We start from the raw sequence: 20,324 nt of genomic DNA, 5'->3' as shown, positions 1-20,324 counted from the left end.
TATTTTCATCCCATTCAAACTCATTAATTAACTGCGTAAAGCTTCTGCCACCAACTGTTGTTGCCTCCTCGCTCATTTTGTCATATCTTAGTTTGAAGTTGGAATAGAAGTTGAGATCCAGGATTCTATCTGTGAAATCATAGTACTCAGGGTATCTCACGCCTCTCCCACATGAGGCTAAGGATTTCATCAACATACTGAAATAAAAAATAATATTAAAGAGTAAAGAAGAGTAATCATTGAAAAGATAAAACAAACGAACATTATAAATTGAAGGTACTAGTAGAGAAAAATTACACAGTCTTCCCACCAAATGTCCATGCTTGTCATGGTCCTGAAATCTTCTCCACTAAAAAAATGCATGATGCATTATGCACGCAATTCCTTTACTCTCGTCAAGTCCACCAGTTTGTTCTTTTCAGTTATAGTCACACGCTTATAAACATTCACATGCTTGAACTCCAGCACTTCCTCTCCTACGGCCATTGGCAATTCTCCAAAGATCTTCTTCTTCAAATTTTGTAGTGCCTTGATAAAGGATTTTTTCCTCCTCTTGGTCTGTGGAGTATATGGATGCCGAACATTCTTTGATGGAATGACCTTGACCCCCCCCCCCCACCCCTTTTGTTTTTAAATTCATTGACAGCCTGACTCAATGTTTGAAGATACATAATAGAATCTTCATTTTATTTCTTGCACTTCTCACAGAGAAAGCCAGAGTATCTTCTACAAGAGGTAGCCCCTTGGTCTTGTCCAGCACCAGTACCAACATCAATACCATGACCATCAACCCCATCAAAAACAACAAATTCATTAATAACTTTGTCTTTTTTGATGGTTTTTGCTCCAGCCAACTCCATTTTAACTCTATCCACAACAGGATCGAATAAGGTTTCAAACAACCCTAGAGTAATTGGATATGACATTTGCAATTCCTTTTATGTTGGGACAAGCCATGGATGCACAACCTAAAATTATAAAATTGAGTCATCCGTAGGAATATTTAGGTCAGATGTCGCCACAGATGTGTCATATGTCGCTATAGATGGATGATATGTTGACACATATAGGAATCTGTAGCAAAATTTGTGTCACATGTTACGACAGATAGATTATATGTAGTAACATATGAGTCATCTATAGCAACATTTGTGTCATATGTTGCGACAGATGGATCTGTAGCAACATATGAGTCATTTGTAGCAACATTTGGGTCACATATTACTACAGATTAGTGATATGTTGCAACATATATGAGTGTAATATAATAATAACTTACTGCATCATGAGGAGGGTTATAAAGATCTGGAATATTTTTGGCAGTTTTTGTTTTTGATCTCAACCATCTCAATATCCTTGGAGATGAGATCTCTTCTCTGCATTTACTTGATTGGTCAAATGAGGAATGACTTCAAATGCCCAAGCCTATAAAAAAAAGAAAACATGTCACAAATCAAATGTTGAATTATTCAATATAATATAAAAATATTAAGAACATTTATGTTTACCATGAAAGCCCATGGAAAGCCAAATAAGTTATTGGTCTTTGGTCCCAAAGGTTTCAACAAGTATTTGACAGTTAATTCAAAGCTCTCATGACCCCAAGGATAGTTGTTGAAAGCCTCAATATCCTGAGATAAATTCACTCATTTAAGGGATATGTTGTTGTTGAGATCTTTGGCTAAAATTACATTATGTACAAACCAAAGTAAGCACAATGACTCATTGTGCTTCCTTGATGTATCCTCGACATTCAACAAATATATTAAATCGGGATTTTTGAAGCTTGTGCCAACAAGGGACACCAAGTCCTGCTCCTCAGTTGACTATCTTGTTTCTTATTTTCCTCATTTCTTTCGTCTCCGTGGTTCTTCTTTGACTATGAATTCAGGGGCTGGCTCAAAAGGAGGATGGCATTTTAACCCTGAAACTATGGCAAACTCTCTTCTACCAAAGAAGAGTGGCATGCCACAATAATTAATCAAAACCTCATCCTTCTTTTCAGGATTCTGAAAAATGAACCTTCTTTTCAGAAGTTCATAGACCATGATAATTTGAAAACGTGCATTATTATTCTCTGGCAAATCAAGAAAATGACCAAACAACTATTCCTAAAAAAATATTCCAAACCATTCTGCTTGAGGGTGATCCTGAAGGTGTCGAAAGGTTTTCTCATGGCTGACCTCATAATGCTATCACCAATAGCATTAGGCTGCAATGCACAAGAAAAGTGTGTGCATTGATAGTTTTGATCCCATCATCTTCAACTTCATTTTTTCTTGTTCTTCTTCCTCAACTTCTTTTTGTTTTCCTTTGTCTTCATCAACTTCATTTATTTTTTCTTCTTCCTCCTCAACTACTTCTTTATTTTTTCCTTTTTCTTCCTCAACTTCTTTTTGTTTTCCTTTATCTTCCTCAACTTCTTTTTGTTTTCCTTTATCTTCCTCAACTTCTTTTTGTTTTCCTTTATCTTCCTCAAATTCTTTTGTATTTCCCTCTTCTTCCTCAACTTCTTCTGCTCTTTCTCCATCATCATCTACTTCAGTTTTTCTTTTTCTCTTTCTTCATATTCTTTTTGAGAAAATTCTGCTTCTACTTGAGAAGAAGAAACTGCTTCAAATGCAAGTTCTTCTAAAAGAGTGATAGTCGAATTTTCATTCTTCTTCCTACAAGTTTTAGTCCTAGGCCTCTTCTAGATCTTTGTGTCAGTTGTTTCTTTTGTTAATACAATTTTTCTTTTAACAAGAGCCATTATATTTGTATCTGCAACCACAAAAATCAAATATTTCTTAACAAAAATAACAACAACCAAACACAACAACACAAACAACAAATACGATTCAATACCACACATGAACCAACCAACAAACCACAAAACCCTCCCTAAACCCTAACCAACGAACTACAAATTAAGCTTTTTGAAATCAGATAATATTTCAAAAGGAATAACTATCCAACCATCCTACAAACAAATAAGTGATAAAACCACTAAAAAGTCCTGATTTAATACCAGTAAGTATTTCTCAAAACCCTAATTAAATTTTACCTGAGAAGATATCAACGATAAACTAGAAATGATGAGGGCAACGCTGCCTCGTTGTAGAAGAGGATCGCAATAAATTACCACTTATGTTGTAGAAAATATCGCAACAACAACCTTGATCTGTGAAGGAATAATGGAACGAAAGAAAGGAAGGAAAGAAGAGAAAAGAAAACAGAAATTAGTAAAAATAAATTAAATTTGGAATATGAAACGACCTTTTATAAAGGAGAGGAGAGAGGAAAAAAGGAAGGGACGATTGTTTTAAACCTTTTTAATTATTATTTTTTTGAATTTTGACAATTCAAAGTGTGACATATGTTGCCACATATACCTTTTCTGTTGGGGCACATGCAGATAATTTTGTGGTACTTTTTACAACAGAGGTTATATATGTTGCCACAGACACCACATTTCTTCCTTTCCATCATAATTGACATTTGTTCCAACAAAATAAAAATAATATTAATAATTATTAATATTAATATTATCAGCAAAAATGAACAATTGATGACAATATAATGTTGCCACATATTTATTTTCTGTGACATATGTTACCACATATCTTCTTTCTGTGACATATGTTGCCACATGTATCATTTTTTGTTGGGGAACATGCAGATAATTCTATGGTGTTTTTTACAACAGAGGATATATATGTTGCCACAGACACCACACTTCTTCCTTTCCATCATAATTGACATTTGTTCCAACAAAATAAAAATAATAATAATAATCATTAATATTAATATTATCAGCAAAAATGAACACTTCACCAATTATTTTATACAACTTATCAACAAAAAGGTAATTCACAATGGGTCTTCATTGTTACTAACATAGTCACTCCGAGCCTTTAAAATCCCATAATTCCATAGGAGTGAAGCATATCTCAAGCTAAGGGATTGAGAAGTAATTCCATCAGATGGTATTTGTAGTCCATCACTCAAAAACTCAGCGTATGCAGCAACAAAAACTCCACAATCACTGCATAGTATATCATCAATTAGAAAATATAATAAACCTAATATTAACATCACTTCAATAGTGGTAAGACTAAAAAAATAATGTGATACTACTTACAAATTATTGCTTGCTTGTTGGGCAATACCAGTAACATGTATGACTTAGAATGGGTGAGATTTGTTCTTGCCCTGGTAAGATTCAAGAACTGACCAGTTGGTTCGGTCTTTTTGCTCAAAAAATCCGCTGGATTCAAGGTACTTTGGCAACATTGTAGATAACTTTTGAATCTCAGCGCACAATTTTATGTTAGTCCTAGATGAGGACATCGAATCATACACCTTTATGCGTCATTCCTTCAATACAACGACTGCCAAGACCCAATGAAACTCCCCATTGCAATTTATAGGGACATAAACCTCATCTGTGAGGTGCCAAGGCAGTCCAGCAGGTATACCAAATCCTTTTATAGTGCCAACGATTTTATTCTCATATTCAGGAACATTATTGTCAATATATGTTTTGAAAAAATAATTAGTAGTGGTATATCGATATTTAGAATGACTTTGTTGCTTCGACTTCTTCCGCAAATAGTATAAAATGACATCCACATACTGCCAAATGCAACAACAAGTGTATTTATGTATCGATTTATTTGTATGCATTCATGTCTTAATCAAAAGATAAAAGTGGGCATCGATTTACCTCATCAGTCCAGCACTTATTGGGTTGAGACATTACGTAGAACCAGTCCTTGTTATTTGGAAATGCAACTACAAAATTAAGTTGTTTGAACTCAAGATTCAAGCAATTGGCTAAGTAGTAATCGTCATTGTTTCTTCTGCAATTGTGTAATCCTTATAAATAATTATTTAGTGGACAACAAGAAGAAATACTAATAATAGTTGAACGACTTTACTTTTTTGCATGGTGCTTGTAAAGACCCTCGTTTATCCATTGTGAGAAGGATGAAATTAGTTCACTTAGACCTCGCCGTCAATGTTAAAATCTTCAAATGCATATTTTTGCTTCACATCACAACTGACTACTTCAACTTTCTTCTCTTTCTTTCACTTTCTTTTTCACTTTCTCCTTCTCCTTCTCCTTCTCCTTCTCCTTCTCTTGCTCCTTCTCCTTCTCCTTTTCTCTCTTTCACTTTCTCCTTCTCCTTCTCCTTCTCCACCTCATCCTTCTCCTGCTCCTTCTCCTTCTCCTCCTCCTCCTCCTCTCCTTCTCCTTTTCCTTCTCCTTGCCTTTTGGGTTTGAGTGTGATACTGGAGCAGTAGTCATTGATTTTTTTCTTTCACTAATGTAGATAGTGATTGGGAAATAGATTTTTTCAACCTCCTACACTTCAAATGTTGTGAAATCTTATTGGATGTATGGACATAAATATTATAAGTCATATCCTTAAAAATATCAGTGAGTTCTTTAAAAACGACTAATAAAATAATCATGTTGCTGCTCACATTCTTCGCATAGACAAAAAGAGCATTTGATGTTAGAAGAGAAAGCAACACCAATAAAAGATTAAGTTGTTGTCATGGATGAAGCTTCTTATATCATTTCATCTACAAGGTAAATAAAAAAAGGTTGAGAGTTTACAATTGATTATAAAATAATAATGGGTAGCAATTTATACTTATGTTGACACAGATGGATATTATGTTGCCACATATGTACCTTCTGTTGCCACAAATGAATCTTCATGTGCCACAGATTAATCTTCTATTACTACAGATGACCATTTTGTTTCCCTAACACATAGGTGATATGTTCGAACATATAACAACTCTGTTGGAATATATACCAACATATCACTAAAATGTAGCAACATACGACACATCTTTCAACAAATGAAATATATGTTGGACAACTGAACAAGACTATATTTCTAAAATCATATGAACAAAATGGTCACAAAAAGAACAACAAAAGCAACAAAGAATGAATTTTCACTGAATGTTAACAATACATATACATTTCCTCAAAATTAGGGCTTTTTGGGTAGTTGATTTTCTTTCAAAAACAATAAATAATAGGTACCATTACACCATTATTCAATTTTCACATCTATAGAACGATTTATTGTTATTAACCCAAGAAAAAAACTTAGTATTGTTCGAAAACTGTAAAATCTTTTTTAAAAATGACTTATCTATTTTAAGTCGAACACAATCTTTAGTTTCACAAAGAGGAGAGAGTCACGGCCGGAGATGAGGAGGAAGATAAGATAATGGGGGAGAATAATTGTTTTGATAGTCGGATTTTTGAATTTTCTAAGGAAGAAGAAGAAGAGAAGAGAGAACGTTGGGAGAAGAAGAAGAGAAATTCTATTTTCTTTTACTTTTTTTTTAAAAAAAATGGTTTGGATAGAATTATAAAAATTGAAAAATGAAGTGTTTTTTTTGTATTTTATAAAAGATTAGAAAGTTTTAAAAATATTAATTTGATCTCAAAGTTACTTAATTATATTTTAAAGTGAATTTGACCATTTCTTGATAAAGTGTCACAAAAATGAAGACTTAATTGACCCTTTCATTTAATTGTCTCAAGACTCTACAACAGCCAGCTCTTGGTCATCATGTTTGCTTCATTGTTGGAGGATATATTTTTCTTTTTCTTGCTCTTGTTCTTCAAGCGGTGCTCTGACATATTTCTTTGTACTATCCTTATCTGAATTTGGAGATGTCACAGTTCTATCAAAATTTCTAATTTTCTTCTTCAGATTTAGATTTCCAAAATCACTCTTTTCTGGTCGACTTTGCTGAAAATTTTGTTCGAGCTTTCTACTTCAGGTGACCCATCTGATGTATATACTTTGTGAGTGCTCTTTTCCCTTTTCTGTTCAATATTGCCTCTCCTATGGATTTCATCTGTGGTAATTTGTGCTTTTCTTTTTATGAAATTTTGTTTCAAATATTTGTGCTGAGCTTAAATTGATTATGAACATACATGCACTGAACTTTTACTTTATGCATTTTCCCCAACAATGGTACTCTGGGACATATCCAGATAACTGATTATTAGAAATAGCCATGGAAAACCTTTTCTTTCAGCTTAATCTCGCTAATTTCGGTGTTCTTTCTTTGTCGTCGCTTCCATAACTGCTTTGCTTTTCGATTTGACTTCTCTTTATGTAGTTGATGTTCTCTCCTCCCCCGATTTAGGAATTCATAGTTCCTCCTTTTTGCGGTTTAGCACGTATGTATGTATGTATGTGTTCCTATTGATTATTAAGATTTGTTTTGGTGTTGCATGTCATGTGATTGCATGTGCGATTTTGGGTCGAACATAATTTTGGCTTGTTTTGTTGTTCAACAACTTCTCTCTACAAAAATCGATTTTTCATTATTTGAGTATTCAACTATTCCTCTCTTTTTTGGTAAAAAATTGATCTTAGAGGTGGGAGGAGAGTTGCGGTATTGCCGAATTTATTAAATATTTCTATATTAGTAGTTTCTTCTCAAAATGAAAGCTTAAACTTGTTCAAATATGTCATCAAAATTAAACTAATCAAGTCAATAAATTTCAAATACAAGGAAAAGGAACCTCGTCTAAACTCATACGCGTAGAAAGTTGAAAGCATTTCATGTCACTTTATGGTAATTCCTTTCCTTTGTCATTTTAATTTTTTATTCTTTTAATTTGCTTATATCATATGAACTCTCCAATTTTTCCTTTTTTGTCTACTAAAACTTCTCAAACTCTTATTTTCCTTTTTTATTTAGGAGTTGGAGCTGAGCAAGCACCACTCCGTCAACATGTGTGCTTGCTCATTAGGGTATTATTGTCATTTCACTCTTTAGTTTCTTTCTGGCTTTAACACGCTTCCTCAAATTTTATCCCAAAGAAAACTGCAGCTCCGTTGTTTCCAACAGAAAACCACAGCTTCCATCTTCCTCTACCTCAGTTGCTTGCAAGATTTCATAGTTGTCTCAAAGTTCTTGTGCACTTTCTCTGTTCTTCTTCGATTGCAGAGGTTGTTTCTACTTTATTAGGTAAGTATTTGATAAAAGTACATACAGATTTGCTTAGTTTGACACCCTCTCCTCTTCTTCTTTTTTAAATGCTTTTTGGGTTATTTCCACCCAAAATTCGGCCAATTCTTCAAATGGGTATGTAGGATTTTGATAAAATTAATGTTTTTACTGTTATGGGTTATTTCCACCCAAAATTTGGCCAATTCTTCAAATGGGTATGTAAGATTTTGATAAAATTAATGCTTTTACTGTTATATGGATTCATATGACAAATGGAAATTTGAGATTTTGGTCAAATTCGTGCTTTTACTTTTAGCTGAATTCACATGCCAAAAAAAGGATGTTGGTTGAAATTTGTTGATGCCTTTTTTTTTGGCTTCTTTTGGGAATAAATAGTCACTAAATTCAACCTCTTCACTACGTCAACCGAGGTAAAGCATTACGTCGCACTTTTGTAAGCTAAATCAACAAATGAGCATGTTGTAACCCGAAAAACTTCATCTTAGAGAATTAGTACTAGCTAACATCAGATAGGCATAACACAACAGACAAAAGATATTTCCATTAAAGCACGGCAATACGCAGCACCACAAAATAACCAGATTACACTAGCTTTCAGTCAAACATTTTCATTTATGCATACATGTCTTATATGCGTGTGCAATTTCTTGGCTGTCTGTATGCAAATGACACGTTCAGAGCAAAAGAACAAATGCCCATCTTTCTCTAATACAACCGCTGAAATGAGATTCAATCGGCGCAAAAAATATAAAGAAATGTTGCTAGCTCAAAAGAGGCATTACTATTACAAAGGCGCACAAGAGACCTCGAGTCAAGAAGACGTCTTCTACAAGTTCCTGTCATGATAAGAGAGCCTTATGTTACGTCAACAAAAGGTTAGTAGGTTAAACTTATGCTTTTTACATACATGTATGCCTCTGTATGCATATGTAAATTATATGCATGCATGATCTGCTTTGACGCACTTCATCTTTATAAATTAGTTGTTACATCTGAAGTTCATATTTCAGCTGCCACTTCTCCAAAAGGGAAAAGTTTGTTCATCCTTCCCGTGTCTTTGAAACAGGCGAGTATAACAATCATATTATTTTTGTTAGCTTTCGGCAGCCATAAGGTATTTGCTTCTCTAATTCATAACTACTTCTATATTAGGATCCACATCAGCTACATCTCCTGATCCATGTACTGTTACCACGATCAATATATCAAATAGAGGTTTGTCTTAATTTTAACATAGAATACTATTCGCTAGTTTCCTCACATAGAATAGTATTCACTATTTTCCTTTCAGCTCTAACCAATTCTGTGATATTTAGGAAATAGGTCCAGCAGAGGTTGTCAGATAAATGTTAATGAATCTCAATCTGAGTATATACCTCTCAAAGTTGTCCCAAATTGTAAATTTTGCAATGCAAAAAGATTTCAGTATGAAACGCCTGGATTTTCTTGCGATAATGGCTCGATTAAGCTTACATCACATAAAATGCCTACAAAACTAAGAACTTTATTTTAAAATTCTTCCGAAGAGTCTGAACATTTTCGAACATATGTTAGGACATACAATAATATGTTCGTTTTTACTTCACTTGGGGTAAAATATGACAAAGACTTGGCTAAGAGATATCATGGTATTTATACCTTTAAAGTTCAAGGAAAGATGTACCATTTCATTGATGATTTATACCCTGCAACGGGAAAGGGAAAAAACTTACAACTATACTTCTATGACAATGAAAATGAGGTGGCAAATAGAATTGCTTGTTCCACTAGAATTCACGAAGGTATGATAATAAAATTGATGAATATACTGCAGGTTAGTCCCTGCAATGGGAAAGGGAAAAAACTTACCACTATACGCAATTTACTGAACTGTTGTCTTCAAATTACATCACTTGACTATAAGCAAAGGTATGCCTTTATTATGATTGGAGTTCTCTGTACTTGTACGAAAAATGTTGTTGTGCTGATTCCTATATCTACGTATATGAACGAGTATATGATGAACCTATAGGGAAGGCAAAGGCACGTGTAATGAGACCTGTAGTTGGCGATCCCTTCACGAAAGGTGTGAACAAGGTCCTCAGGTACTCACTCCCTCTCTTTTTCTCCCTCTTCTTGTTTGCACTATTATGTTTACGTTTTGCTTTCACAACTATAAACTTTCATATTTGACATTTCTCTGTACTTCTTTCATTTCACCACATGGCAAATCTGAAGTGTCTACTTCCACGCAAGATTTCCCAAAGTATCTATCTCCTAAGTGAAAAAATTTAGTAAATGATTTGGCATGTAGCTTAAAGTCTCATATTCTGAAGCTAATAAATATCATTACAATATACATCATAGATCGACTCAGGACAATTTAAGAAAACTCTTAGGTGCGGCCGTGACAGCTCTGCCGCCCTTGAATGTGGTGATGATACAATTCGCTCCAAAAGCTACTTTATTCAGTTCAAATGTCAAGGCATATGCTTGATATCCTTCTTCTCTAAAGTCCTCAAATAATGTTTCTGAAAATTCCTAGAGAAAGTAATTTAACATGATCATTGACACTTGCTTGAATCAGAAAGACGTGTCAATAGCACAGGATGAGATTTTTGCCCTGCGGCAGTGTGTCTTCAAATTCAAGTAACTTATGATATGAACCTTTTGTGGCAAAAGAGCTATTTCAAAATTATTGTGGTTGACAGTTGTTCTTGACATAGAGTTCACTAGCTTGCTTCCTATATAAACTTTGAGGTTCTTTCATCACTTCCAATATGGCATGGTATTGAACCTCAGAAGTGTCTTAAGCATATATTTCTTGATAATCTTCAATCTACAATTTATCAATTATTTTTCTTGCGGAGTACTTTTTGGGTATTAACTGTTGCATAAGGGATGTATATAGTGCAATTTTAAATCACATGTGCTCACCCTTTACAGAGGCTTTCATCTTAGTGACTTGTGTTTATCATCATCGGAATTTAAAATCATCATCTTTAGTTCACCCTTTCCCCGCATGTCTGCATTGCAAATTTGAAGTTAAAAATAGTGATCTATATAAAATGAATACGAGTAGTATATATTCTGTGACCTATTTTTGGCTTCACATAGTAGACCAACACTTATACTCATTTAGTTGGGATGTTCTGGTGCACAATTAAGTTTGTAGCAATTGGAATGCAATAACAACACATGTCTGTGGTCATTGTTCCATGCTCTTATGAAAAAGTAGCTGAACATGTTAAGCCATACAACAAATATTAGTTACTTCGCAAGGATTATTTCTCGCTCATGTCTTTGTTTCTAACTTGGTTTCTTAGCTTTCTCCAACATGCATCTGACTATTCTTTATTGAAACAGAGGCTTACTATCAATGCAATTACATCTGTACTTAGGACGTAGAAAGTAGCACCTAACGCCTCATGATGTGATGACACGTATATGTCTTGTAGCCATTGCACATCAATCTTACTTTCTTTTTAGGAAAGATGCATCTATCATTTTCTCTATAATTTGTATGTGTGTATTCTTCCTCCCCTCAGCACCAAAGAAGAAATTGACACTGCTATCTCTTAGGATTTTATCATTATTTTGATAGGAAAAAAGAGCTAATCTTCTTTAAAATGTCTTTTTAAAGGGGTTGCCTAATTTTCCAGTTGTTTTTTAAGCAAATGAAATTTTAATTGATTTAGTTGCTACTATAAAAATAAAAGAGGGGTTTGTAAAGAAATGATTATGTAGTATATGGATGATGAACCAAAAAGGTGTAAGAGAATGAAATTTTATTATTCTGGAATTCATCTTTTATGCATTTTCTAAAACCAATAAATTTTATGTTTATTTATTAATCAAAATTGGCTTGGATATTTGGATATATATACATACATACTATTAGCTTACTATTGGTTTCTTTTAACCAAATTCATCAAAGGCTGAAGTAGCTGTATTTAGAGAAATTTTTATTTTATTTTTTATTTTAAAAAATATAATATTGTAACGGTAACATTTGAACTGGCTGAACAAAGTTTAAATTTAGGGACTGCATGTCCTCCATCCAACAAAGGGGCTCTGCCAACTTAGATTATCAAGTTGTATTTGTTGCAAGCAACTAAATTGATGAGTCACTTTTGACAAAATTAAAATTATCGAATTAAAAAGTATAGATTTTGTGTTTGGTAAATATACTATGATGTTAGATATTGGTGTAAATCTCATGTGATTGAACAATGAACACATTTAAAAGTAATGCGTTTTTTTTTTTTTTTGAAGATGGTAAAATCTATATTTATTGGTTTGGATTTTTTATTGGGAAAATTGTATATAATGGCAAACTATTAATTCAAATTAAATGGTATAATTACACTTTGATTTAATTGTGTCTTGTAGTAAACTGTTTGTCAGCACCTCTCTCGCTCAAACTCTCGCTTGCCACTCTCCTTTCTCGCTCACTCCCTCTGTGCTTGCCTCTCTCGCTTTATACAACAGAATTGTATAAATTGTGTTTCTGTTTGTATAAAGCGAGAGAAAATTGTATATACACATGTAAAGACATATATATTCGTCATATACATTTATAATTATACAATAAAAATATTTCTCTGCCCAATTCTTTTTTGTCTTTCTCTCTTTCTCGTTTTATACAACAGAATTGTATAAATTGTGTTTTTGTTTGTATAAAGCGTGAGAAAATTGTATATACATATGCAAATATATATATATTCGTCCTATACACTTGTAATTATACAATAAAAATATATCATTGCTCAGTTTTATGTTTGTATAATGTATAATTTATGTTTGTATAAAGCGAAAGAGAGCGATTTTTTATATACAAATATTTTTGTCAACGATTTATACAAACGAGAGGCTAACAACAATTTATACAAATGGCATGTCAGCGAAATTATACAAATCTGAAGAGGAATCAACGAATTATACAATTGCTTCTTTTTGTATATATGTATATCGAAATAGATAGCTTTCAATTGTATATGTATAGCGAATTATACATATATATGTTTGCTATGTAGCGCAATTATGCAAATTTTATTATAGCATACAAATATAATTTTTTTTATTTGCTATATGTGAAAATTGCTCTTTTTATTTCTCCGTCTTTATATGCACAGCTTTTCTGTATGAGTGCGCAGCTTTTGGATGAGTGCACAACTTTTGAAGATGGTAACATTGAGGGGTCGTTTGGTAGAGTGTATTAGGATAAATAACACATGCATTAGCACTGTGTATTACTAGTACCTTATTTGGTACTCTTTTCCAACCTATGTATAATTAATGCTTGCATTAGTTATACACTCTATTGTGTATTAAAGTGTGTATTGCTAATACCATGGATTTCTAGGTATTAGCAATGCAATGGTTTTAATGCATGCATTAGATTAACTAATGACAAAACTACCCTCTAATAATAATAATAATAATAATTATTATTATTATTATTATAATTATTATTATAATTATAATTATTATTATAATTATTATTATTATAATTATAATTATAATAATAATAATAATTAATTATTATAATTATTATTATCATTATTATAATTATAATAATTATTATTATAATTATTATTATTATTATTATTATAATTATTATAATAATAATAATTCAAGTGGTAGAAAAATTAATTTCTTCCCATTTTATAGGTCTTCTAGTAGTGACCTTAGATCTGGCGAAATTAGTTTCTACTAAAATAGTTTGATCAGATGTATCATATAACTTACATCTAGGATTCAAAGTAGCAAGTAATTTATAATAGATTCAATACGACAAGCAAATTAATTCAGATCCAGGTGCATAGTTATAACCATGTGTTTTAACATTTAAGGTTAAAGCATCTAATATATTAGAATCAGTCAAAGATAACTGCAAATTGGGCTGAGTATTAAAATAAACTGGACCATAGGCCACCGTAGATTCTAGAAGAAGTCAAGAAGAAGATTCTTCTAAATATAAGTCATTACGCAAAATCAGATTCTTCAATGCGTAGTGAAACAAGTGAAGATATGCACGAAGCCCAACAATATGAAGAAGAAAGTCCAGTGGATGCACTGAAGAAAGCCGAAGATTTTTTGGCAAAATTAAAAGACAAAGTGTAAAGCTTAGGGGCGTCGGTAGCGGGACTGCACTACTGTAGCAACACTGTTCACCAACAGTAAATACACTGTTACCAGGACCCAGATAGGGGCCCAGTATCCTGTACATAGATGCTTTCTTTTTTCTATAAATATGTTTGTTTTTCTTTAAAGAAGAGCAGGTTTTAGAAACCCTCTCTCCTTCTTTCTTTCTTTCTTTCTCTCTCCCCACTTGTAAAATATTTTCAAGTATTGTAACCTTACCGGACTTTGGTCGGAGGAATAGTAAAGTGTGCTATTTTCGTAATTAGATCCAGCAGTTCTTGTCCGTATATGGACTTTGTTTGAGGATCTTTCTTCATCAACTTGTCCCAAAAATTATTATAATAAGTTCTGTATAGACAAGAGATTTGTTCCTCAGTAAAATCTACTTCCGGAACCCATTTATGAATCTATGGAACAGAGAATTCTATAAAAAAGTATATATGTTCAATTTGTTGAAAATAACAAATATGTTCTTGATGATATAATTTGTTGAGATCTGGGGAAACCTTGACCCATTCTTTGTATAACTTGTGAAATGGTTCGGGCAATATTTTTATTGTTGGCCCGTGGTATGACCACCAGTTTAAAAACCAATTTGGTATAGGATTCGCAAATATCTTGGCACATACTTTTATAAACCAAGTATGTTTATGTCTCTCATTGTTATAACAGAGAACTTTATTAAATGCCTGAATATAATCCCAATAGATGACTTTGTTTAGACTGAATTGTCTTTCAGTCATTGAGGAAATACCCCAATCTTCAATATGAATGATGTGTTTTATAATCATTTTAGAGAAGTTATAAACATTCTCACTTGTATTATATCCTGAAAAATGTTGAAATTCAACACCTGTGCTTATTAGCAGAGTCTCATAATATTTCTGAGTTTTGTATGACTCACCCGGGAAATAAAGCCCATTAACTAAATACCTCTGCAATATCTTTCAAGGTTCTTCTCTTCTCTGTATGTCAGAGTTTTCTAAGAGAAATATCATTTATCTTTTTTCTACCTTTTCATATGTTTTGATATCATCAACTTCTTCTTTGGCAATTGCAGCAAAAGAATCACCCTGCTTTTGAGTTATAAACTCCTGTAGTTTAGCATATAATGGATCACTTTCTGGAATATCATCCAGATGTATTGATGATGAAGCTCTTTCTTGTGCTCTAGAGTTTAAGTTATATAAACTCATTCCTCCCTTTTGTATAATTGGAGTACTAGATAATGAAGATCCGTATGATGATCTTGATGAACTTGGGGATGATCTTCCCCTTCCGCGAGTATAACTGCCTTTTCCTCTAGCCTTGGTTATCCAAGGAGGATCCATCCTGTAAACATAGCATTTAGTTTTAATCATTCAAGAAGTTATATTTTTAATCATTCAAGAGGTTATAAACTTCATCACAATAAAATCTTTCATAAAGCTCTTGTTCAATCATGTAATTATTGACAATATCAATCACCATTCCGTCTATAATTTTCCATAATATAAGTTCCTTTAAATCTCTAATAAGAGGAACTGCCTTCAAAATCATAACAAAATCTTTATCAGGAAAGAAGTCAAGAAAACCCATCAGAAGAAAGATATTCCCTTGATAAGAAGTCTGGGAGGGAGTTATCACTTCCCTTTTAATACTGAATTTCGAAATCAAAAGGGGCTAATTGTGCCTGCCACCTAGCAAAAATTAACTTAGACGCATCATGTTTAAAATCTTTATCAAACATATACTTGACTGACTGAGCATCAATTTTTATCAAAAAATTTTTATTATAAAAATAATCTTGAAATTTTAAAACGCACTTAACGTAGTTAACATTTCATGGGCTACCGTCGCATATTTTTTCTGAGCATCGCTCTATTTTCCTGAATGAAATCGAATAAGATATTCATTTCTATCATGCGGATTAATTTGTTTTAATATACCTCCATACCCAATATTAGACGCATCCGTCTCTACAATCTTTGGCCAAGCAGGATTAGCAAGGGTTAAACAAGGTAAAGATTTAACTCTTTCTTTAATAGTCTTTACAAGATCTGTGAGACTATTGGTTCAAGGCTTTTTATGATCCTTTTTTAGCCTGTCATATAACGGAGCTAAATCTCGAGATAAATTCTTGTAGAATGGGGAAATGTAGTTTAAACTTCCCAGAAACCGCTGCAATTGCGTCTTGTCTGTAATAATATCAGGGAATTTCGATGCAAATTCAATAGATCGCTGAATAAGAGTCATTTTTCCTTGACAAATCAAATGCCCCAAAAATCTAACTTCTGTTTGAAAAAGACTCATTTTAGGTTTAGATATGACCAAACCATTTTGAATAACTATTTTCTTAAAAATGTCTAAATGCTTAATATGCATTTCAAGAGTCTTTGAGTATACCAAAATATCATCAATATAAACTATGATGAAATCCAAATAGGGATTGAAAATATCATTCATTATCTTTTGAAATTCTGAGGGAGCATTTTTTAACCCAAAAGGCATTACATTCCATTCGTATTGTCCAAACGGAACATTAAATGTCGTTCTATATGAATGGTCTCTAAATATTTGGATTTGCCAATATCCAGATTTTAAATCAAATTTTGAAAAGATATTAGCATCATATAATCTGGTTAATAAATCTCTTTTATTAGGAATAGGATATCTAATCCATTTTAAAAATTTATTTAAAGGTTTATAATTTATAACTAACCTGGGAACACCTCGTTCTTTTTCTACTGCGTTATTAACATAAAAAGCAGTACACGATCATGGTGATTTGGAAGGCTTTATCAATCCCTTTTGTAGTAAATTATCAATTTCCTTTTTGCAGAATTCAACCAATTCGGTATTCATCTGACAAGGACGAGATTTGGTAGGGATATTTTCCTCAGAGAAATCATCTTCATATGGAAGGGTTACAATATGTTTTTTCCGATTCCAAAAGGCACTAGGATGATCAGCACAAATATCAATGGCCATTTTTTCAGAAATGAGTTTAATTTTTTCCTGTATTTTAGCAGATTTTAAAGTATCGAATATATTCATACTAAATATCTCAAGTTGTAAATAATCAACATGCTTTTGTTTCATTTCAATTAGAGCATTAATATCTCTAGAAATAGGCTCGGTGATAAAAGTATAACTAATATCTTGATTTTTATAAGTAGCAGAAAATCCTTTAGCATTTATATTAGTAAAAGGATAAATTGCATTTATAAAAGGAGTTCCTAGAATAATAGGAGGGTATAACTGATTTTTTACTAAGAAAAAGAAGTGAGGAATACAAACTTTATTCTGGCAAATACGAGTATTAGATAATTTATACTTTATATCTAAAGCATGACCAGATGCAGATTTAACCATATGAGTTGTTTTTTCAAAATATTTAGTAGGTACAAGACCTTCTTGAATGCAACTCACATCAGCGCCACTATCAATCATAGCAATGTTGGTTATAGAAAAAGTATTATCAATTAATACAGTACATTTAACATACCATTTATGAGCTGAAACAATTTGCATCATTCCTAAAAACATATTTTGTTTCGGATCAATATTCAAAGTGTTGGCAAGAATATTTTCTTCAGCAGTAGATTCATCATCAACCTTATTTTTTCCTTTGCTATTAGCAGACTCAATCTGAGTAAGACGGTGATCATAAATAATATGATTTTGTTTAAGAAATTTAATTTCTTCCTTCAAATGTTCAATTTCTCCTTTTAAATCATCAAAAGAGGTATCACGAATAACCATGGTTTGTTTAGAAGAGAGTCTATTATGAACTTCAGACAAGGAGTAAGGAGCAGAATAATTAAAATCATCTTTAACCTTTTTATCACTAGGAATACTAGTTGAAGAGCTAGTTTTACTAGCAGTCAATTGAATGATCTTTTCACGAAGAGTATTATTGGTAACTTCTTTTAGAAGTTCTATCACATTGTCTGCAGTGATAGTGAACATATTCATGTCTTCAAACTGAGATTGCAACTTGTAAAATTCATCATGTTCGCAGTGACAAGTATCACCATGACATTTGCAAGCATCATGCGAATCTTGTTGAACCTTACTAGATGACTCAGGTTGCTCATCCTCCGTTGCATAACTTGCTTCAGAATCATCATAATCTGATTCGGAACCCGAAGTATACAGAAAACTATAAATCTTCTCTTGAATATCATCATCAAGTTCTAGAGTCTTAAGCTTTTCTAGCTTACAATTTGGAGCTATATGCCCAAATTTTCCACATTTATAACACTTAATCTTATCAAGATTTCGCTTGGACCTATTCCTGGTAAATCTATGAGATTTACGATGAGTCCTACGCTCATCTCTTTCTTCTCTACTCCTTCTTCTAGATCTTCTTTTCTTATGATGAGATCTATGATATTCTGATTTAGAAGTTTCTCGGTGGGTGCTTTTTGGAGCATCCGGTAAACCGAATTGAGTACAAAAATCTCCTAATTGAGACTTTTCTCTAAGCTTATCCATCTTAAGCTGTCTTGAGAGTTTTAACTCATTGCACAAATTTATGCCTTTTTGCGTACAAGCCCTAATAAGCTTTCCATAAGTGAAATCACTATAGGGAATAATTCCTTGTGAATTTCTAAGAGTCTTTTTTACTCTTTCTGCAAATAAAGAAGGTAAGCCACCAATAAATTTGGCTTTCCAGAATTCTAAACAATTTTCGGGAAGTTCCATTACCTGACTTAAATAAGTGTCTTTATATCATCTAAACTCACCTAAATGTCTACATCTAAGACCATTTTCGGAAAGTTCCATTACCCGACTTAAATAAGCGTCTTTATACCATCTAAACTCACATAAATGTCTACATCTAAGACCATTTAGAAGAGATCTAATGGTTTCATATTGATTGGTAAATCTACCACTAAAATGTTCAAGAATAGTCAAAATAAGTGTATACACAGCGTCTTCTCTATTTTGAACAAGGGCAAAACCTAAATTGTCATGACCTTCATTTGCTGCCTTAGCATTAATTACTGTTGCTCTGGCATCAGAGGGCATATAATTATCCCACCATCCTCTTAGTTGACTGGTAAATCCTGCAATAATCATCTTGCATATGGTCCTGTCAGTGTTATTGACACTTTTGCAAATAGTAGCATACATAAGCATCCTATGAACCATAATCGTCAACTGCCTATCAGTTAGCCCATCGAGATTTCATTCATAAATCTCACTTCCACTATAAGAAGTGTTAGTTTGATTCCAATTTCTTTCCTCTATTAAAACATCTTGAGGAGTAGGTCTGGAATAGTAATAAGTTTGCATGCTAGGTTTTCTAGCATAAGCAGTATTACCACTATTCTTCTTTGGATACCCATGAAGTTTATTAACTTCCATTTCCATTTGAGTTTTAAAATCAAAAGTGGCTTCCATCTCATCTGCAAAATCTTCAGCGAGACTTATCGGTTTCGCACTTGCACCAAATTGTGAAAACTTTTTATCAAGAAGATTTTCAAGATCGTGCAATGGTCTAAGAATAAAATTCTGAATCTCAGGAGGCCTTTGAATATGGACATCAGGTTGTTTTGACGAAGAAGCCTGTTCCGAAACTTGTTTCACAGATTTTAGCTTACTATCAATTTGAACAATCAGATTAGACAGGTTATCTAATTTTTTGTCTAGAGAACAGATATGTTCACCAATAACTTTGACATATAGGCCCAAATAATTATTTTGAGAAATAAGACGATTAATTTCATTTATATTTACTGCGGCGACATCATTATCAATAAATTTATGAAAAGCAGTAAAAGAAATGCTAGTATTATTGGGTAAAATAAACGGATCTTGAGGAGGATAGATGGATTGAATAATATTACCCAATTCATCTTTGTAAGATCGTTCAAGAACGTTGATGAACAGGGGCAAATAAGTGGTTATAAACCAAGGCACAAAAAACATAATATGATTATGTAATGCACAAGTTTCATAAAACTCTTGAGAAATATTATTTAAATCTTCTTTACTATAAGTGTCAAAAAACCAAGTTTTAAACCGGTTCCATTTTTCATTTAAAAATTCGTTTTGAATATATTTTCTTGCCAGTGAACCTGGACTAAAATCAATTTGATGTTCACTCATCATTAAGTATCATTAAGATTAAAATCCATCTCGGATACAGAAGGAATATACTTATTAGAAATATCAGATGCTTTATCATTCGTTTGGACAAT

General features: G+C 32.6%; 1 protein-coding gene and 1 pseudogene across 1 annotated transcript in view; one reads left to right on the top strand and one right to left on the bottom strand.

The window, feature by feature from the left end:
- LOC125821071 (tetraspanin-6) overlaps positions 1-20,324 on the top strand; it is a 1,176,838-nt gene that overhangs the window by 733,439 nt on the left and 423,075 nt on the right. The gene's annotated exons all lie outside the window — the stretch shown is intronic.
- On the bottom strand, positions 3,853-19,272 carry LOC125821050 (uncharacterized; annotated as a pseudogene).

This window comes from Solanum verrucosum, unplaced genomic scaffold (genome assembly GCF_900185275.1).
Source record: "Solanum verrucosum unplaced genomic scaffold, falcon-dt-bn FXZP01000050.1, whole genome shotgun sequence".
Taxonomy (NCBI): domain Eukaryota; kingdom Viridiplantae; phylum Streptophyta; class Magnoliopsida; order Solanales; family Solanaceae; genus Solanum; species Solanum verrucosum.
The sequence above is the reverse complement of the archived record's forward strand: the minus strand, read 5'-3'. Positions and strand labels throughout refer to the sequence as shown.